Here is a 19,706-nt window from a genome sequence, read left to right as displayed (position 1 = left end):
TGAGCTGTTCAGGTACAGAAAGATTTTGAACAGATCCCCAACTCCACTTTACATTTGGGTTTCAGTGTGGGCCAGATAAACATATAATCTTTTTGTGCCTCTGCATCCGGTCCAGAAAAATGGGTTGATAGTTTTCTTTTGCAGCATGACACAGCTGATGAATTCCTTGCAGTATTTTTGCATTTCTTGATTATTACCATGCTGAATTACCTTGGAGTTCTTGTGTTACTCTCTGAGCTTTGTCAGACTGTTTTACAAGCATATAGTCATAGTCTTTTCCTCTAACAGGTTATGATTCGAGCAATAGACAAGCAGTGAAAGGGAGGAAGTCTGTAACAACAAAAAAATCCAAGGACCACACTTACTGAAAAGATAGTTTGTGTATCACCTAGCGGTGATTAACCAAAGCTGCTTCTACAGTCTACCCATTTAGCAAACAGGGCCAGGAAATTAAAATGTTATGGCATATTTCCTCCTTAGAACAGATGATAGGTTTAGTCTCCTGGGGAGAGGCCCAGGAAAGTGTGAAAGAGCAGTCTGTCATAGCAGTTACTTACCTTATGGAAAACACTTCTGGTCTTCCTTTGCCTTAAGCTCTGTCACAGTCCACCATTAGATGTGACAGGAAAGATTTAGTGGATGCCCTGTGTCCAGTTACCTTACTGATAGTTGTGCAGAAAGGATAAGACTCTTGGGCCTAATTAAGTTTCTTTACCACGCTGGCACTGTGCACCTTTTCTGTCTATCCCTGATCTGAGTTCTTGAACCTGCCCTTGTGTTTAAGCTAGCCCAGCTGTAGGGGAGTAATGCCCTTTTCATCTCTTCCTTTACACTGGCATTTTGCACGTGTAGTGCTGCTGACATTGACCTCACTATGGTTTAGGAAGTCTTTTCTATGAAATTCCGAGTTTAATATTTAAAACTCTTTAATAACCTGTGTCCATAACCTGTAAGAAAGCACGTTTTTATTAGTCTTGCCCATTTCTAGCATAGTACCACCTTCTGATTTACCAGATGAGAACTGGTTAGCCATGGACCGTTAGCGCATTGAGTGATAGGTTTCCAAAGCACAACTTCAAACCACATTCAGTCTTTTATGGCCTACCTCATTTGCATTTGTAAATGCTTGAGGGTGAACATAGGCTCCTGTCATAGTTCTGTGAAAATCTGTTTCTTCACAGGGAAGCTATGGAAAATAGTATTGGTCATCCCAGCTGTTCACAGGATTTGGTTCGACCCACTCAGCAGGATTGTCCTTCACACGGAGTACTGTTTTGCATATATGGAAATAGCAACCATTGAAGCATAAATGATATCTTTCCAGTCTAGTGTGAAAGAAGAGTCTCACCATCTTCTGCAGGTGAAAAATGGCTGTTAATTACTGTTTATTCTGGAATTTTATGGAATATCTGCTGTGTTTTCTATAGCTCCAGCTGTGAAGAGAATGACCCCACTCAGCAATGTCGACATCTTGGCTGCTGGCTGGAACAGCTGGGGTTCGGGAATATGCAGAATGAGATCCAGCCTCAACCACTGAGGTTCCTGGGTTAAAAAGTGCTCTGCACCAGCTTGGAAAATTTTAAAATTTCTCCTATGAAAGCCTCTAAGCTGTGAAGGCAAGCACTGGTGTGTACATATTAGAAAGATAACACGCTCATTCCACCTCATCTCTTACAGACTCTGAGCATGTGGAGGCCTTTGATGGCACAGAGACCCAGTCTGTGGCATTCGCTTAGTTAACTCCTCTCCCCCTGATCTTCCTAAGGACACAGAGTAATAGGTGCAAGGTTTCTTAACCTACTCCAGGCACACAGAAATAAAAGAGTTAAAATTATGATATATAGAGCCAAGAAACTCAAAAGGTGCCCTCAAGCTTCTTTAGGTTTTATTTACAAAAGTACTTGATCATAGAGGAATCAATTCTCTGAACCCCCCCCCCACACACAACCTTGCATGCTTGCAAGTTCTACAGAAAATTGTACTAATTACTTTGATATTGAGAAAGTACATTGAGATAACTATCTCCTTAAGAGGCCTTCCCTATCTTCGATACCACAAAATGTACTAGGTGTTATTCTGTGATTGAGAATTCATATATTCTAATCTTGGAGCACAACCACAACTGAGTATTAATTCTTTAATATTGGATCAAAGTACATATTTTGAATTTCTAATTGAGCCTTCTTATGCTTAACTGTTACCAAAGTGACTGTCGGTTTCTTTTAAGCACCAGGCATCCTTTGTGCTTTATACAAATGACAAGGAGAATATTTGTGGTTATTCAGTATTACTAATCAGCAAGTAAGTGAATGACTCAATCAAGACTTAGGCCCACAAGGACACCTACACTACTGTGGAGCCACTTTTATTTCATAAGAACACAGGATTCAGGTGCAGTTTTTTCATTCACAGAGTCTGGCTCTAAGGATTAATTGCAAAAAGTAGTTTCTGTGTAACTGATTCTCCGTAATATGTTAGCACAGACTGAGATTTTAGGGATAAAGTTGTTATGTGAGAAAATCACTAACTGGCCAGTTCATTTGGCAGACTGATTGGCAGATCAGCTGGGGGTAATGCAATGTTCTGGATGAACAGAGATATCTCCAAATTAAAGAAAAATCAATCAAATTGAAGTTCAATTATTTATTGAAATGGCAACAGAAGTAGCTCAGTAACTCATTATGATGCTCCCTTTAAAATCTGTGCATTCCAAAAGCCATCGAGATACAGGAAAAAGAAACAAGCAGTGCAGCATAGAGTAAGGTGGCTTCAGACTACTGAAAATCTGTTCAAGAAGTGCCAGTAAAGGAGACTAGAGTTATAATGTTGTGTGTGGAATCCATTTGCCCAGAAGGAGCTATGGAGACAAGCAAGTAGACAAAGCTAGAGTGTGGCCTTTGTTTTCACGGAAGCAAAGTGAGCTTTGTTCATCTGACTGCCATCCTGGTCCGAAATATGGATGGAGAGAAGGAATGACAGATTTTTTACTGAAAGCCTAAAATATCTTCTATTAGTGTCTTTGCTGGTTTACTTTGCAGTAAAATGACAATTTTATTTCCATTGGGATTTTACAGCAGGATAATTAACATGCAAAAGATAGTCTGTTTTACTAAGAAAAGTTTTTGGCAAGGAAGACAAGCCCAAAATAGGAAGTTGAACTGATGCTGTTGAACCTTGATTAGAGCCTGTAAAAAATAGTTACAGCTGCTAAAAAGTAAATGTCCATTTCTTGACTTACATGAAAGCTTCTTTCTACTATTCTTTCAATTAATACAGTTTTAAAGATATCTAAAATGAGCATCTGAAGATCTCACTGTCATGAGGGAATTCTCAGCTAGAAAAAACTGGTACATGGAAAACATAACTTGGGAAGCACTGGTGCTGCTGGAGTTCTGTCTTGGCAATCCCCCTTTGGCTTCTGGTGACCCTCTCGATGTTAACAGACATTAATAGAAATGTGAGGCTCCTTGAAACTCTGTAATCTTTTGCAGCCACTAAGATTCTAAGAAGATCAGAGGACAGCAGCGATTCAAAGATTGTTTTTTGGTCATAACTCACTTTTTTTTCATGTGTGCTGAGGGGTCTGATTCATCTGGGATTGTACTCAAAACCACTACGTCTGCTTTGCAGGAATTACTTACATGTGTGATCTTCAACTCGGTTGTCCAGATCAGGGAGACCTGCTGGAGTGCACTGTGATTACTCTGATGGCATGCCTCTGTTTCCTTCTATTGTGAGGGAGGTTGTAGGGATAAATTGTGGTCATCCAACTCTGGTCTTGGCATACAGTTAGAAAGAGACCAGAGTACATATTGGGATGGACAATTTGGCTGTTCTCCAAGCCCTGAGTTTGCATGTTACCATGCTGTGGTAGTTGCTAGTGGTTATGTTCAGCAGTGTTCAGCATGGTTAAATTTACCAGAGTCCAAACAACACTTGGTCCTGCTTCTGAAGCGATGGAATACCCAGCCCACGAGGACAATTTCCTCCTATTTGCAGAGGTTTCTTCACTGGGTTTGGTTGGAGGGTTGGAGAGCAGTGCTCAACGCTCTGTTCAGCAGATGCAATTAGTAGTCCTAACTCTGAAGAATACCCTTTTCCTGAAGTCCACCAGTCACCTACTATGAAGTGATGCCTGACATGTTGGATGAGAAAAGGGCAGTCATTTAGCCTACTTGTTTTCTTCAAGATCCTGTAGTTGGTATGACTTCTAGGGATGAAATTCTATCCCCACATTTATACCAGGAGATATTTCAGTATCCACAGGCTTCCAGTCATGAAGTAACAGGGAGATTTTTCATTACTTCTTAAACAGGAATACCAGAGGCACTGGCATGACTACTCAAAAGTACTAGAGCTCATGCTTCCAAGGAGCACATTCACAGACAGTGTAAAATGCACTGCCTACAGCATTACAAGGTATTATAGTTACTGTATTAAATAATAATTATTTCCCCAACATTCATATGATTTTTTTACTTTCCTCACTTGTCCAGTTTTCACCTCTGGGAGAAAAAGCAGATAATTATACACTACAGTCACCAAGCCAGGCAGCTTTGAAGGTAGGCAGATTCAAGCTGATACATCATCTTGAGCAACTACAGTACAACTAGATGTTTATTACAGGACAAAGCAACCACCAGTTATTATGTCTAAAATTATTTTTTTTTTGCCTGTCATGAGATCAGTTTCTGTAGACTAATGTATTAACTATAGAAGCTCAAAACCCTCCATGTTATCTTGCTTGTACAATTCTATTTCCAAAGAACATAACAGCTTACGATTTTTACCATATTTAAACAGCTTCTTCTTATGTTCATATTTTGATTCCAGTAATTTAGAGTTGATAAATGTATAAGAAATAAATATTTCTGTTCCCAGATTTGTTGTCTCTCGATTTGCATCAGTCTATGTCATTCTAATCACAGTAATTACAACCCTGGGGAGTTTCATGATAAAACAAGTTCATCTGAAAACAAAATGCTGTGTAAGTAGGATTGGATATAAATATTCACTGTTTACAGGGAAAACTGAGACTATTCCTGTTGAATGAAAAAATGTGTTTGTTTTTTTTTTAATAGTGCATTTAATCTGAAGAGAGGGAGAGGTACAATATCAGGTACAGTGACTACAGAATCATATTATGTCATCATTTTTCACTTTGTTTGATGAAGTCTGATTGCATTAGGAGTGTAGAAAGGACTAAAACATAGATAGGAGTAAAAGGACTTCCTCAGCTGAGCACCCTGCCATCAACAGAAACTATCATTCAATCCTTCTGAAGGTTTCTTTATTTCCAGCATAAACTGAGTTAAGTTTCTTACTCCTGCTCTTCTGTGAGAATCTAATTTTTGAATTTGACTCACTTCATAGCTGGAAACCTTCTTTTAATTTGAGGCTTAATATATTCATTGTTAATTTATACAGGTTTGTTCCTGGGCCGAATTATCCATTACCATAAATAGCTCTTTCCCTTTTGCTTTTTGATCCTCCTGCCTAACCTGCTGGCAATATGTACACTAATAAAAAAAACAAGAGATGAAGGAAGAGCTCAAGTACTAGCATACAATGGTCTCTGGAGTTTCAGTTTTAGCACTTGGTTTGGCATGGTTTTGGTCTAGGCAACTGGTGTTCTCCAGGCCTGAGCTTAGCCAGAGGAAGAGTACGAGCCAGGACCTGCTTCCAGCAGGCAGTCACCCCCTGTGCTGGGGAAGGAAGAGAGTTTTGCTGCATGGATGTAAACCATCCTCTGCCCTTACCCAGGGGCAAGAAAATGGGTCCAGGCCTAAAGCTGTGGTTTGAATTCCCTTTTTTAATGCACACACTAAAAATAGGATTTGAAAATTATACTGGGGGGGGGGGTGGTGGGGTGGTGTTAATAAAACAGGTGTTCAGGAAATACCCAACCACAGCACCTGCGCAGTAAAAGTCAACATTAATTCTGGAATTTCCACCCTTTGGAGGTTTGGAAATTCAATCAAAGCATTCTATTAATATTAAAAAAAGGTAGAATGCAGAAATTACCTCAAGCTGAAGTATTCTTTCCTTGACTAGAAGGTCCATTGCACTTGGAGTTCACCAAGGGAGTGAGATCTCATTAACAAGAGGCCATGGTGCAGTGAGAAATTCTGTTCTTGTTAGCCCGATGTACTAGTGCAGAGAAACACTCAGCCAAAGCTTTTAAACTGCTGAAAAGGGGAGGATGGGGAGACCAGGCAGTGAGTCCAGACCTTTTGCAGGAGACCGTGGATTTGCTTTAGATACCACTTTAAAGATAAAGAGAGAGGAAAGGTAGAAAGTTATTTTTCCCCATTGAAAAGGACTTGGTGTAACTGGGTTTTTTTCAATGCAGCTGTAGAGAGAGGCCCCGTTCAGAACAGGAGTCCTGGTTAGAATGATAACAAATGTTTGAAAATAGATTTGTGTGATAGTTTAAATTCCCCAACTGACTCTTCAGTTTACTTTGCTGTGCATTTACTTGCATAAGACAATACAGGATTAAACTATTTTGCTTTGATTTTCAATTTCATTAAAATGGCAGTACCAATCCATGTACAAGCCCTGAGCTCTGACAGGATAGATAATCAAGGAACATGAAGATTTGATTTCCCCCTGCCTCCCAGCTTTGGAAGTAATCCAAAACAGAGCGCTGTGGCACATACATAAGCCCAAGTCATTCATCAGACCAGTTTCATGTGGGTTAACCACTACATTGCCCTTCGACCAGACATGAGAAAAGTGCCACCTGTACGGTGAAAGGATGATGTATTTTCCTGTTCTTTTTTCCTCAAGATTTTGTAAACAGTGGTGATTTTCATTTCATGTGTTCAATCTATTGTCATTCACTAGCTTTAAAGAGTAGATATAAAAAGGAAATGTAGTTCAGTCTGTTTTAATTTATGAAATAATATGAATTCAAAGTATTGTTTTTAGAAGTACAGATTTATGTGACAACTCTTTTCCTAGTCTTATTTACATTTTCTCAAGTTATTCCTCAGTTATTTTATTGCTATGAATTTCACAATCTAACTATACATCTTGTAAAATATAAATACTTTTTTATTTTAAACAAACTGCCTTTCAATATGATTTGGTTAACTTGTGTTCTTTAATTATTGTAGAATTTACAAAAGAGTACTTAGCATACTTTTTGGTGTTTCATTATTTGTTTCATATCTAACACATGTTTGCTTGTCTTTTCTCTAGGCTAATAATTTAACTTTTTTAGTGCCTTTTTATAGGAAAATCTTAAGACTTAGATAAATTCTACTTCCTACCTTTTATCATAGCTCACCCTGTTAAAAAGAGATTGAAAGACAGTGTTTGTTCTGATGGACAGGAGCTGAGCTTATGTAGTGATGTGGCTAGCACACTTCAGGCTGGTACTGGAAATGATGTGGTTAAATCTGACGGGATCCAGCTGCTAAAAATTGCCATCAGCAGATTCTGCTGTGTCTAATGGCAGCCTTTCCCCAGGAGCTTTGCTTTCTGTGCTTAGATAGCCCTTCCTCCTCCTTTCTTAGAGTGAGTCTTAGCCATCTCTCCTTCCCTGTACATTTGTTTGTCTGTGCAGGAGAAGTAGGGGTGTATCCTTGCCAACTTCTTGCCTCCTGGCCCTGATGTTAGTTGCTGTTGCCCTGGCAGTGTGTGATCCTGGAGCTCTAATAGCTGTATGCTGCCACTAGTGTCAAATAGACAGCTTCAAGCTGGCTGCTTCATCTTCTCCAATACATTAACTTTCTCAACACATTCATTTTCTTTCTAAAATGAAATAGTAAATCCTGTTCTAAAAGGCAGAAATCACAAATGTGGAAAACAGTGGTTTTCTTTAGTGTTTGAAATAACGCTTCTTCAGTGAAAAGAAGCTTTGCAAATGAAATAAAGCAAGATCAGCTGTGCTTTTTAATATTCCAGAGACACTTGTACCTGTGGAAAAGGTAGATATGGTAGTTGGTCCACAATACACCCTGCACAATAGAGAAGTGTCAAGGCACAAGACCCTTCTCAAGTTCTCACCTGTAATAATGGATGAAGAATTCTGTTAACCCTGGTTTAAGAAAAGATTATTAATTTTTAACACCAGGAAAGAAGGATTATTTTGGAGGATGGAGTCTATTTCATGGAAAAGGATAAAAAGGTCTTGGTTGTCTTGGGCTGGTAGGCATAAGGCTGAGATGTACTTTTTGGTGGATGTCAAGGAAATAAAGAGATAAGGCAGGAACAATAAGTTAGTAATATTCACACAAGGATGTGTAGATATAAACTGGCCAATAGCCACCTTAACCTGGAAAAGAGCAAACCACACATGACTGATATTCTGGATCAGACTTCCGAAAGGAGAAGGGGGAAGTACATGCATGGAGTTTAGTCAGTGTATGAAGGGGATAATGCATTGTGCTTGTAGGAGAGAATAGCAAGTAGTAAAAGCTGGAGACCAAGGCCATCTTTTGCTGTCCTGTCAGAAGGGGGATAGTAATCCTAACTGTCTGGTGAATGGTAATGCATGAAATTCTTTAATCTCTGGTTTTCCCAACAAATGAATGTCCAAGTATGCCCCTATAGACAGGTATGTAGTTCCTGTCTCCGATGATGAGAAACATTTCCCTCTCAAGAATTGTCACCGATGTCCTTTATAATATCCTGTTTATTCTTTCAGCCATAGAACCACCTGACATAATTTTTGTGTGGGATATAGTGGGTGATACAAAGGAGATAAGGACAAAAAGAGTTTTCCCTAGCCTGCACAAGGTAGTGGCACATCTCTTCATTACAGTAAGGGTGTTGCAAGTAGATGCTGTAAGTTCTTCATAAGTCATGTGTTACCATGCTGTGAATCAGGGAAAAGACCTCATTACATAGGAAGGGTAAGCTACAGATGGAATATGTTATGTTGGAAGGAATTGGGAATATCTTAAACTTGTCTTTTTACAAAACAATAATTCCAACAAAGAGTGATCTGTCAAAACATGTATGAATGTGTTCATACATTTATAATAAGAGAGACTGATCCTTGGCTGATGCTGTGATGTAAGCTAGATTCTCAGCACTTGAAAACCCTTCTCTCTATGCTTTCCCTTTATCTAGGGGAAATATGACGTGTCAGACTTTGGACGTTTCAGACATGTTCAGATATCCTCAGGCAGGCCTGCCTATCTCAGTGCCCTGAAAGGGTGGAAGGGTACTAGAAACAGAACTAAGAATGGTCTTGGAAACAGATCCTACATCTAACCCCGAGGTGGGGGCGGGGAATGTTATGGGACAGATTTTACAAAATGTGCACTAACTCTTGGCCAAAACATGGGATTAAAAAGGAATGCACACAATTTTAAGAAATCTGTTTTCACAATTGCCAGTTTCCCTGAGGTAAGTGGAGTAGTGAAAAAAGGCTGCAAAACTGAATGGGTTAAAGCAAAATATACTCCTCTTATTGAAAAATTCCTTTAGCCAGCTGAAGTTCTTACTTCAAGCAGTTCAGGCTCCATATTGGATTTTCACATATGGTAAACCAGTGGAAAAATCCTTCATATTCTTCATCTTTTCCCATTTGCTTTTTAAGAGAAATCTAAATGTACAGAGAGATAATATTAATATTCTATTCACTGTATGTATGTCTGTGTATTTATTTCTAATTGCTATTTTTGTGTGCCACAATAATAGATTAGGTCTTTGGCCAGCTATTCCAACAATTTCATTTTACTCAGTGGAAATATTCTTGATTTATATACATAGTCACATGATCAGAATTTGACCTTCTGTTTAGTTTTTTGTTATGCTTTATGTACAATAACAATATAATGAACTTGTGCCATTTCAATGGCTGTGCTGACATTAACAAATGGCCCTGAAACACAGCAAAGATTCCTCGGCAAGATAAGATACTATAAATTTAGCTACTAGAGCACTGCAAGTGACGATGCTGAGGTTTGATTTTTAAACAGAATAGTTGCATTAATCCAACCTCCATTGAATGCACAAAGGAAGAATTCATGGTAATTAGGAAGAGACAAATGGCAGCATTCACTTCTGGAATTCTGGGCCCACGTAAGCGTCCAGTAACCACTTTAGGTCTTTAGGTTTCTTACTTGACCGAAAAGGAATCGTACACAAGGGGAACTTGCATACTGGAAGGAGGCTCTGCTCTGTCTCCAGACATACAGAACATCTACAGGATGAGTGGAAACAGGTTTATCATAATTATACAGGGAGCTGGAAACAGCCTCATTGCCTAATATGTTCCATTTTCATTTTGCATTTTTTTTAATCTGTTAAATGTTCTAATACCTCGTCAAAGGCTGCTACAAATCAACAATTTAGCCTAGAAAAACATGTTTTCCTTTGTGTTATGAAACTCTGAGTTTGTCTAAATTAGAAGCTGAAAAAAAGTGCAGTTTCTGTTCTGGGACTTGTATTCCCCAGAAAAACTATCAATCTGCTAAAATACTAGCTGAATGTGAACAATCTGAGAGTGAACCTGTTCTGCTCTGTAGATGTACATGCAGAACTGCAAATGCCCTAAAGCTTTCCAAGCCATGACAGTGGAAGTGGAAGGTGAAGGAGAAAGATAGATATAATGTCTCTGCTTTCTAGACTCAGCAAAGCACAAGCTTCTACTGATGCAAAAGAAATGGAAACAGGACAGACTTGGCTTTCTGGAACACTGGTGGTGATGGCAGCTTATTTTCTGCTGTGGAATAAAAGCTGGCCTTAGCTGCTAGCCATTCAAAGGAATTTGGCAGCTCAAGCTCAGTTCTGCTTCTATACTGAAGAATTTTTAGGGATTTTCCTTGAACATGTTACTTAATTTGCAAATCAGAAAAATCTCTACCCCCTCCCCCTTTTTTAAAAAATGTAGGAAATCCTCTACAGAAAGTGTGTTAGACCATATTGTATAAATGTTCCAGAATTTAATAAATGATACATATACTGTGTCTATTAAAAGCACACTTACATGTATTTGATGAATTAATTAAACTGAATGTCCAATTATATGTCCGTCTACTGTTTCTCCTTTCATTTAATGTCTGGGGCAGGTTCATAAAGAGATAAAATGCCCTGACTAACCAGTGCACAACTACACATTAATTTGGCATTTCCTCAGATTCTTAGTCCTTGCTTTTGCATCCTAAAAATATTTTCATATAATCAGGATATCATTGGGTTTAGTATTTCATAGGCTCCAAAATGTATGCCAGAACAGCTGTAATCTCTGCATATAGTTTAAAAAAAATAACTCAAGCTGTATAATTCTGGAGGTTCCTTATATAGTGACACTTTATATTAGTGTTTCTTGAGGGAGCAGAGATAATAAAGATGATTCACCCAGAACATAGTTTGCCTCTCTCTGTGTGTATTCATAATATTTAATCCAGTCTTTAAGTGTGTATCACTCACTACAAACAAAAAGCTCAAGTATGTTAATTATCGCACAGATATATTAGTGGTTTCGAACAGAGTGAAAACAAAGGAGGAGAGGAAAACAGTCACCTTAGAATAGGTATCCCCAGGAAGGAAAGCTAAGCTCCATAATTTTATAAATTTTGAAACTAGCAGCATTTTTGCCACATTGGGTGTCAAAGAGCAGGATATGAGAACATAAATGCACCAAAAGGAGTTAATTGCCTTGTATGTCAAATGGAGTTTGAAATGCATCCTGAGCACAGGAGTGCTCTTTTGCAAAAGATCATTAAACTGATATATCTTAAGTCTTGCTTGTATGTTGATACTCATATCTTTGTTTTTTGAATCCTATGTAATGTAAAATAATAAAACCTGACATTTTAATGAACTCTATTCAGGGCTTATATTCACATGGCCTAAATTCCAGTACCCAGCCTCATGCATATCTCAGAGTGCTTATCTACTAGGAAAGACTCATTATATGTGAGGTATAAGCCAGCTAAATGCTTGGCCCTGCTTGCTGTTAAATTTGGAATTAGAAACCTCTCAGACAGTCAGGAATGGGGTATGGGTATTTGTCCCTATACTTCTCAACTTTTATTCATTGGGAGTAATATTTTTGTACTCTTTTGTTACTATTCAGCTTACGTTAAGAGTAATCACATAAGTGTTTATTGTGTTAGATCCTTGAATTGTGATTACAAGTCAGTTCTGGAATAGAAGTAAATTAAAAACTTACTACAACCTAGCTGTTATTTACATGCACTGTGATGGGAAAGAGAAGGTGAAGGAAAACATGTTTCTTTTGAGTTAAGCCTATAATATCAGACCTTCTGAGAAGGATCATATCTTTTCAGAAATTCACTCAGAAAATAATCACCTGAACACACCAGTTGTCCGTATTTAGAAAATAAAGTGTTCTCACATGAATATGCTCTTTAAACTCTGCAGTGATTACAGCATGGGAGTGGAGAAGAAAAGGCAGATTCAGCAATACTTCTCATAGATCTGCAAATGTATTCTTGTGAAGTACTGGGAAAATGAATAAAAGCCTGATTTTATTCGCAGAATTTTATAATAAGGAGCTACTAATTTTGTTCAATCTGCCTTGCAAGATGCTTTATTCATGAGGAATTTTAAATTAGATAGTTCCTACTGAAATTACTTTAGAAATATTCATTTAAGGACTAAAATGAAGCCCAAGTATTTGATGCTGTTTCCATTGAAAATTTACTTCCTTGACTTCCATGGAAGCAGGATTAGGCTGATAATACTGATTTTGCTTGCTCTAGTGATCATGTATGTCTCTGATTTGACTGGCCTTTGGATCAGGTCTTAAGCAGCTTTCAGATCTGTGCTAGCTGCAGATCTGGAAGGAGAGCTCTGGAATACCACTCTGCTCTTTTTTCACCATCATGGCAAGAATCAGCAAAAAGACACTTCAGAGGTGTATTTTAACTTTTTTTTAAAAAGTGAAAAACCTCCTCTCTGATATTCTGAAAGAAACACTTTGTACATGCTATGATGGAAACAGCGTAATTAGTGTCATGTTCTAAAGTCAGCTTTAGGAAACTTCTGATTTAGTTCTTAGGAACTCCAAGCTGCTGACTTGCTGCTTCTGTCAAGACGCTTACTGGAATTAATGGAATGGCATCATCAAGCTATGGTGCTCTTTGTGCCTCAGTAGAGAGCTCCTGCATGCACATCCTGGCTTTCTGTTCCAAAGTTAAAGAAACAGTATACCTGTCATCGCAAGAACTGGGCTTTAACTGCCTGTTTTCATTGTGTTGATTTATAGTGCTTAGGAGTTCATTCCCTCTGGCAGAGACTCAAGCAGGGAAATCTGCATCTCCTCTTTCAGAATGTATTTCTTTAAAAACATTGTAATCTTTTTCTCCTGGAATTTTACAAAACAGCAGCCAGAACCTCAGCCAGTGTAAATTGGCCTCCTATATTGACTGTGATAGATCTCTGCTAATTTACATTCACTGATTATCTGTCCTGTGTTTTCTATCTTTCAAAAATGCAGAGAGCTTTTTCAGGAACCAAAAAAGCTGTGCTTGACCTTTTACTTACATGCAAGGGAGATGAGAAATGCCTGTGTTTGTTCTTAATCCCTTACTGCTTTAAAATTTAAACAAGTGCTTTAAAAATAGTTTAGGCCAGTGTTAAGCACTTTGATTGGAGTAACAATGGTCTCACTTTTTTCTTTTTCTTCTGAGACCTCCTCCAATTTCATTTTAGCCAAGGATAGACAAGTAAGTGTTAAGCTGACTTTGCACAGGGGAATAGAGGAAGTCATATACTGAGAAAGACATTTTGGTGTTTATGTTATTACTGTCTAAATAAGGCTGTAAGTGAAAAAAGCATTAGAGCAGTTGACCTGGAAAAAGATTCACAGATAAATTCTAAGTTTATCTAATCACGATACTCACCCTGAGAAACAGAACTGCTCTATGACTATGCTGTCTTTCCCTCTCCTATCTTTCATTCCATCAAGTCTGGCAGTTATAATCATTTTATCACACAGTTGGCCTTTAGCACCTGCCTGTCTTCCTTGACAGTGGCAGTGTATGTGTCTTGACAATTTTTATTGGCCATTAACACATGATGAGTTATCTGACTTGGAGATTTGGGGCTTTCACTTCATTATCTTGTAGAGCATTTAAATTGTCCTCTTGATTTCCAAGACAATCCTGCTTGGCTAGGATCAGTTGTGCCCCAGTGTCCTCGTTTCAGCTGGGATAGAATTAATTTTTTTCTTACACACGGATGGCTTTGGTTGCTGCTGGGTGATGTTTACACTGAGTCAAGGACTTTTCAGTTTCTCGAGCCCTGCCAGCAAGAGGCTGGAGGGGGCATAGCCAGGAGAGCTGACCCAAACTAGCCAAAGGGATATTCTGACATAATGCTGAGTATGTAAGCTGGGGGAAGAAGAAAGAAGGGGGGAACATCCAGAATTATGACATTTGTCTTCCCAACCATTACATGTGTTGGAGCCTGGCTTCCCTGGGAATGGCTGAACACCTGCCTGCTGATGGGGAGCAGTGAATGAATTCCTTGTTTTGCTTTGCTTGCATGTGTGGCTTTTGCTTTACCTATTAAACTGTTTCTACCTCAACCCATGAGTTTTCTCACTTTTACTCTCCCGGTCCTCTCCCCATCCCACTGTGGAGGGAGTGAGCAAGCGACTGTGTGGGGCTCGGTTGCTGGCTGGGGTTAAACCACGACACCCAGATTAAGTCTGACTGTGCCTTGTTTCCTTGGCATAGGCAGCTCTCTGTAAGGTGACTTCTGCAGTCCAAGAAGCACAGAATTGTATCACACAATAAGTTAAGGAGAACAGGGGACACCCTTCCAGTGGTTTTAGGGCTCTAGCTAATAGAAGAAAAGTATTATGGCTTGCTACAGTGGAGTGATTCTGCAGATATTGTCCTCCTTAAACAGGACCAAGTGACTTTTCTTGTTCCAGTCTCAGGCAGCCATAGCCTTGCTGCTTGCAGGGATGATCTGGCACTTGTTTGATCACTCACTTCTACACTGTCCTCTCTGTACCGGCGGGGAGGCCATGCAAAGGTGGGGAGTGCCAGCAGTGGGAGGAGGAACATGAGGTGTGGGAGGCCAGGTGATTACTGCTCATAATCCCTCTCCCCTTCTCCTCCCCTGCAGATGACTGCATTGCGCCACGCCAGCCCTTTCAGCAGGGTTTAGCCTCCACTCTCCCAGCAGGGCAGTGCTAACAGAGTATGTCCATTTCTCATATGAAGATAAATTTCGCTGCTGTGAAGCTCTGAAGATGAAGGTAGAATTTGGTTTTACTTCCACAGCTGAAAGTTTTGAGCTAGTTTTTACCAACAGAAATTTTACTTTGTGTACAGTCAGATGAAAGGACCATTGACACTTCTGTATTGAATGTAGGCTTCATGTGTCTGAATGTGTTGATTCAGTGCAGTAGTGTAGTTTTGAAACTAACCCTCAGTCACTCCCACTTAGTGCACATTGACTTGGTTTCTAGAGCACCTTTAGTGCATTTGTGCTAGTTTCTACCTGTGTGAAATTAAACCAGAAGCATTTATCCAGGAGATTACAGATGTGCTCTAACCCCTAGTGGGGGTCCAAACCACTGACTAGTCCTTGGAGCAGCTACGAATTATGTTCATGATGGAGATGTTCAGTTTAAGGCATCAGGTCAGACCTAGTCTGAAGGACAAGCCCTGAAACACGTAATGTGAATGCAGAGGCATCAGCAGCTTCAGTCTGCTAATCTGCTTTTGTTTGCTGAGTTGCATGTTAATGTAGATATAGCCTTAGCTTCATGAGGAGAGATTTATGGGCTCTTAAGACCTTCTATGAAACTAGCTCAGAGCTAGAAGGAGAACAGGCTAAATAGTCTGTGGTAGATGATGTCTGTGGGAACACCTAGAGGCTTATATTTTATAGAGTTGTTTGGCGGGAATGCATGCTTCATGCAACCATTTCCTGGGAAGCAAAAAGCACTCCACAAAACAGATGCATTTTTAGACACTCTTCCGTCATTGCATAATTGGAGCTCTAACTTTAATCAGTTCTTGAACTTGCCAGTGGGAATACAGAGCTTAGAGGCATAGACTTTATGTACCTTTTGAATATTGTTTATTGGTTGAGCTCAATGGAAGTGAAGAAATTAATGTCACAGAATATAAAAGACAGTAAGTTCTAAGACAATTTTTCTATTGACTGGATAATTAGACTCTGCTGTGTGGTTCCTGAATAACTCTGGTGCTTCACTCCTGAACAGTTATATGAGTAATGCCATTTTTCTATCTTCATCTAGAAAGTAATTATATTTAATGTTATACAAATGTATTAAACATATGCAGGACAAGCAAATAGAATTTTTTGCTTACATTATTTCTGTTACAATTATTTTATAAAATTTTGATTGCATAGCCCATAAAAGAAAAAAAAAAAAAAAAAGATATGACACGCAGATGGGGAAAGAATAAATTTACTCTTTTTAACTTTCTTCTTTTTTTTTGTTTGTTTTGATTTTCTCTTGTATCCAGTGAATGAATTGCAAATGTTTTCACATTCATCCCACTTATTTCTCACACTATGATGTGCATATAATTAGGCAATGTTTTATATAATTTTCATCATTACAATCTACACACAGATGAGAAGAGAATCACATACTGTAATGCCATGTATCACATATGGCATAAAATTTCAACCAGTGACATGACTATAGCCCAGCAAATTGTGTTTCCTCTAAATGGATCTTTTTGATAGCAACTTCATAGTGATCTGAATATCACAAGCCTTTTGTAATCTGTTTCAATGGAAAAATCTCACTGTGTCCCTAGAACAGTCAATCATTTGGGGAAAAGAGGTACTGCTCTTGCATGTTTTTCATAGTGTTTGACAGCATCTGGTGTTTTTTGTGAAATGAGCAAGAGAACATGAATGCTATCTATGAACACCTAACTCACTGGAAACAGAAGAGCTGTATTCCAATGCATTATTGCTTTCTCTATTTGAACATTTACTATGCGGATTTATCCAAAGTAATGCAATTTTTGAGTTTATGAAGAAGCTGGTGAATTCCCTGGTAACATTCTCCATCACTTGACCACTCAGTGCAAGTGTAACCCTCAATGTAAACTCCTTATGGATAAGGCTTTGGGTTTAGGTCATGGTGAATATTTCACTTTCCTTTTGAAGAGAAGCACTCTTTGATGCTGGTGACATGCATACATTACTATGCCTTCCAGAACTGGATACACAGTCACGAGGGCCACATTAAGGCAGGTGAAACTACTGGAGTCCTACTTGTTGCACATTTTCATTCTCAATAGAGTTCTAGCCGAGAGGTAAGACAACTCTTTAATTTTTTTAAATTATCACTACAGTAATAGAAAGACTGCAGAGAAATTACATTATAGAAAAAGAACTGTATATCTTTATTTCTAAGTTCTAAGTAAAAAGGCTTAATACTTTAATGTTCTTTTATATCAAATTATTTTATACACAAACTCAGATTTGATAGATTTTGTCAAGAGTGTTTTTAAAAAAGCATTTAAGCAAGATAATTATTCATAATTAGCATTAATTATGAAATTAATTACAAAAAAGAGAAATAGCTACAAACTTGAGTTATAAATGTTGACCAAAGTTTTTGACAATACTCTGATTCCTGTATTTTTAAATGTTATTAGAGAGCTCAGAAAAGGCAAGGACTAAGAGCGCCTGACGCTGACAAGACCAGAAGCCTTTCTTTTCCTAAAAAAGTGTATACAGTACTGCAAATTTTATATTTAAAAGACCTGGAAGGCAGAGTAATGATTTTACACAATAAGTTAAGATTTTACACGTTGAAACATTTCAATAGCTATCTTCAGACATATCAAGGAGGTATTCAAGATTTCAAAAAATACTCAACTTCCATAAACAAAATGTGAATGAAAGACTTGTATGTGCCTACACATTACTGAATCATATTCATGGATATGAATATCAGTCTGAAAAAAAACCCCATAATTAATAGTACTGCAGGTAGAAACAAAATAAAGGCCACTGGATTTTGAGTCGTTCTTGTACTGGGCTGGAGTAACTCTAGATGCAGTACTGCTGCATAACTGAGTTGTGTGACTTTCCTGTAGAAGCCATACGTGTGTACAGAAATGTCTGCTTTCTGCTGTGATGTGGCAGTACATATGTTCTTCAACATGTGAGTGGAAATCACATCATTGTAGCTATGCTGTTGTCATTCCGGGGGGCTCCAGCCTTCAGCCAGGAAAGGCCCAAAAGGCTCATCAGGCAGCGCAATAATTTCTGTGACAAACATACCCTTCTAGGCACTCATCAGTCCAGATACTTTCAGCAGATAACTATTCAACAGAACTCTAGCCAGATTATTTAATATACTGTGCCTTATAGTCATCAAGTCTGACTGGATTCTCTTTCTGGAAAAAATGGCAGAAATGCCTGAAATGGCAGAAAAGCAGCATATCCTTAATATGGCCCAGGTCTGCTGTTTCTACACAGCTTCTGAGTATTTTCCCAACCCAGCTCTAATTCTGCACACACAATTTTCTGTAGGATTGGGGGTTATGGGATTGAAACTCAGGCTGACCTTGCTTTAACACCACGCTGTTCTGTCTTTTAGCACTCCTGCTAACTCCTTTCTGTTCTCGTCCAGCTCTCTTCACCTGCTGCTCCTAAATGTCTTAACAATAACATTTGATTTAACCCATGCACTTATGCTGTTCCTTTATACTGGTTCTTTCTGATGTGCCTTTTGTCGTGTTCCACCCGTTGTATGATTCATTTCTGCTTCAATTGCAGCTAATGAAGCAAAAGCCATTCCTCCTCTCATTCTTTCTCTCAGACTAATTGTGTGTTTGATAAGGTTTCTTTCAGTAAGTACTTGTTTCCCTGCTTTACTTTCCCCTTCCTGTACCTTCCCAGGAGATCAAACCCACACATTCTATCTGTCTTATTGTCATTATCTGGATGCTTTCACTCCTTCCCTTCCTTGCTCCTTTTAGAGTGGTACTGCAGTATTTTCTGATGAGCTGTGTGCAATGATTGTCCATTTTCATATTCTCAACCACTTCCTCTATCTGTTAGTCTCCTCTAAAGCAGTAGCCCCCTAATAATTCCTTCTGCTTCCGAGATAAAAATGCATGCCTGAGTGTATTGCACTATCTCACTGGAGAGTCTGGGTAAAAAAAGTTCTTTCAAATGGAAGTAGCTATTGTAGTCTCATGTCCTGACAACATAGATATTCTTTTTTCTCTTACTTTCATTTCTGAACATTCTTTCATTCAGCTTCTCAGCTCTTCCTATATATCAGATAATACACTTCTAACATTTTGTAAATCTATACAACGTATAGCAGTCTTAATTTAAAGTGTCTTATCCCATTTTTCCTTGCTTGGTCTTCCTGAACATTGACATTTTTGGCAGTAATGTCAGTCCTGTGGCTGGCTTTTAAATGACCAATTAAACTGCTGTCTTCCTTATATACCAAAACCCAATAAACATTCATTTTATGAATGAGTTTCTCTCTAATACTGGTTTTCTCTTAAAGGACTCAAATATGATATTTGAATCTGTATTATCCGTGAGGAATTCAATGTTTTTTTTCTTTTTGAAAGCATGAAAGTAAAACTCAGAAAACCAATTACTTGAAGCTGCAAATATAAGTGACACTTGCATCATTTGGTTTGCAGATATGGTGCGCTGCTACTGAGCTTGAATTTGACCTTGAGGTTCTAACTATGTTCTAATGCACCCCTTGCATAAAATGAGAATTGGTATACTGG

This window comes from Falco peregrinus, chromosome 6, assembly GCF_023634155.1.
Source record: "Falco peregrinus isolate bFalPer1 chromosome 6, bFalPer1.pri, whole genome shotgun sequence".
In the NCBI taxonomy this organism is placed as follows: domain Eukaryota; kingdom Metazoa; phylum Chordata; class Aves; order Falconiformes; family Falconidae; genus Falco; species Falco peregrinus.
Note: the sequence above shows the minus strand (reverse complement) of the source record.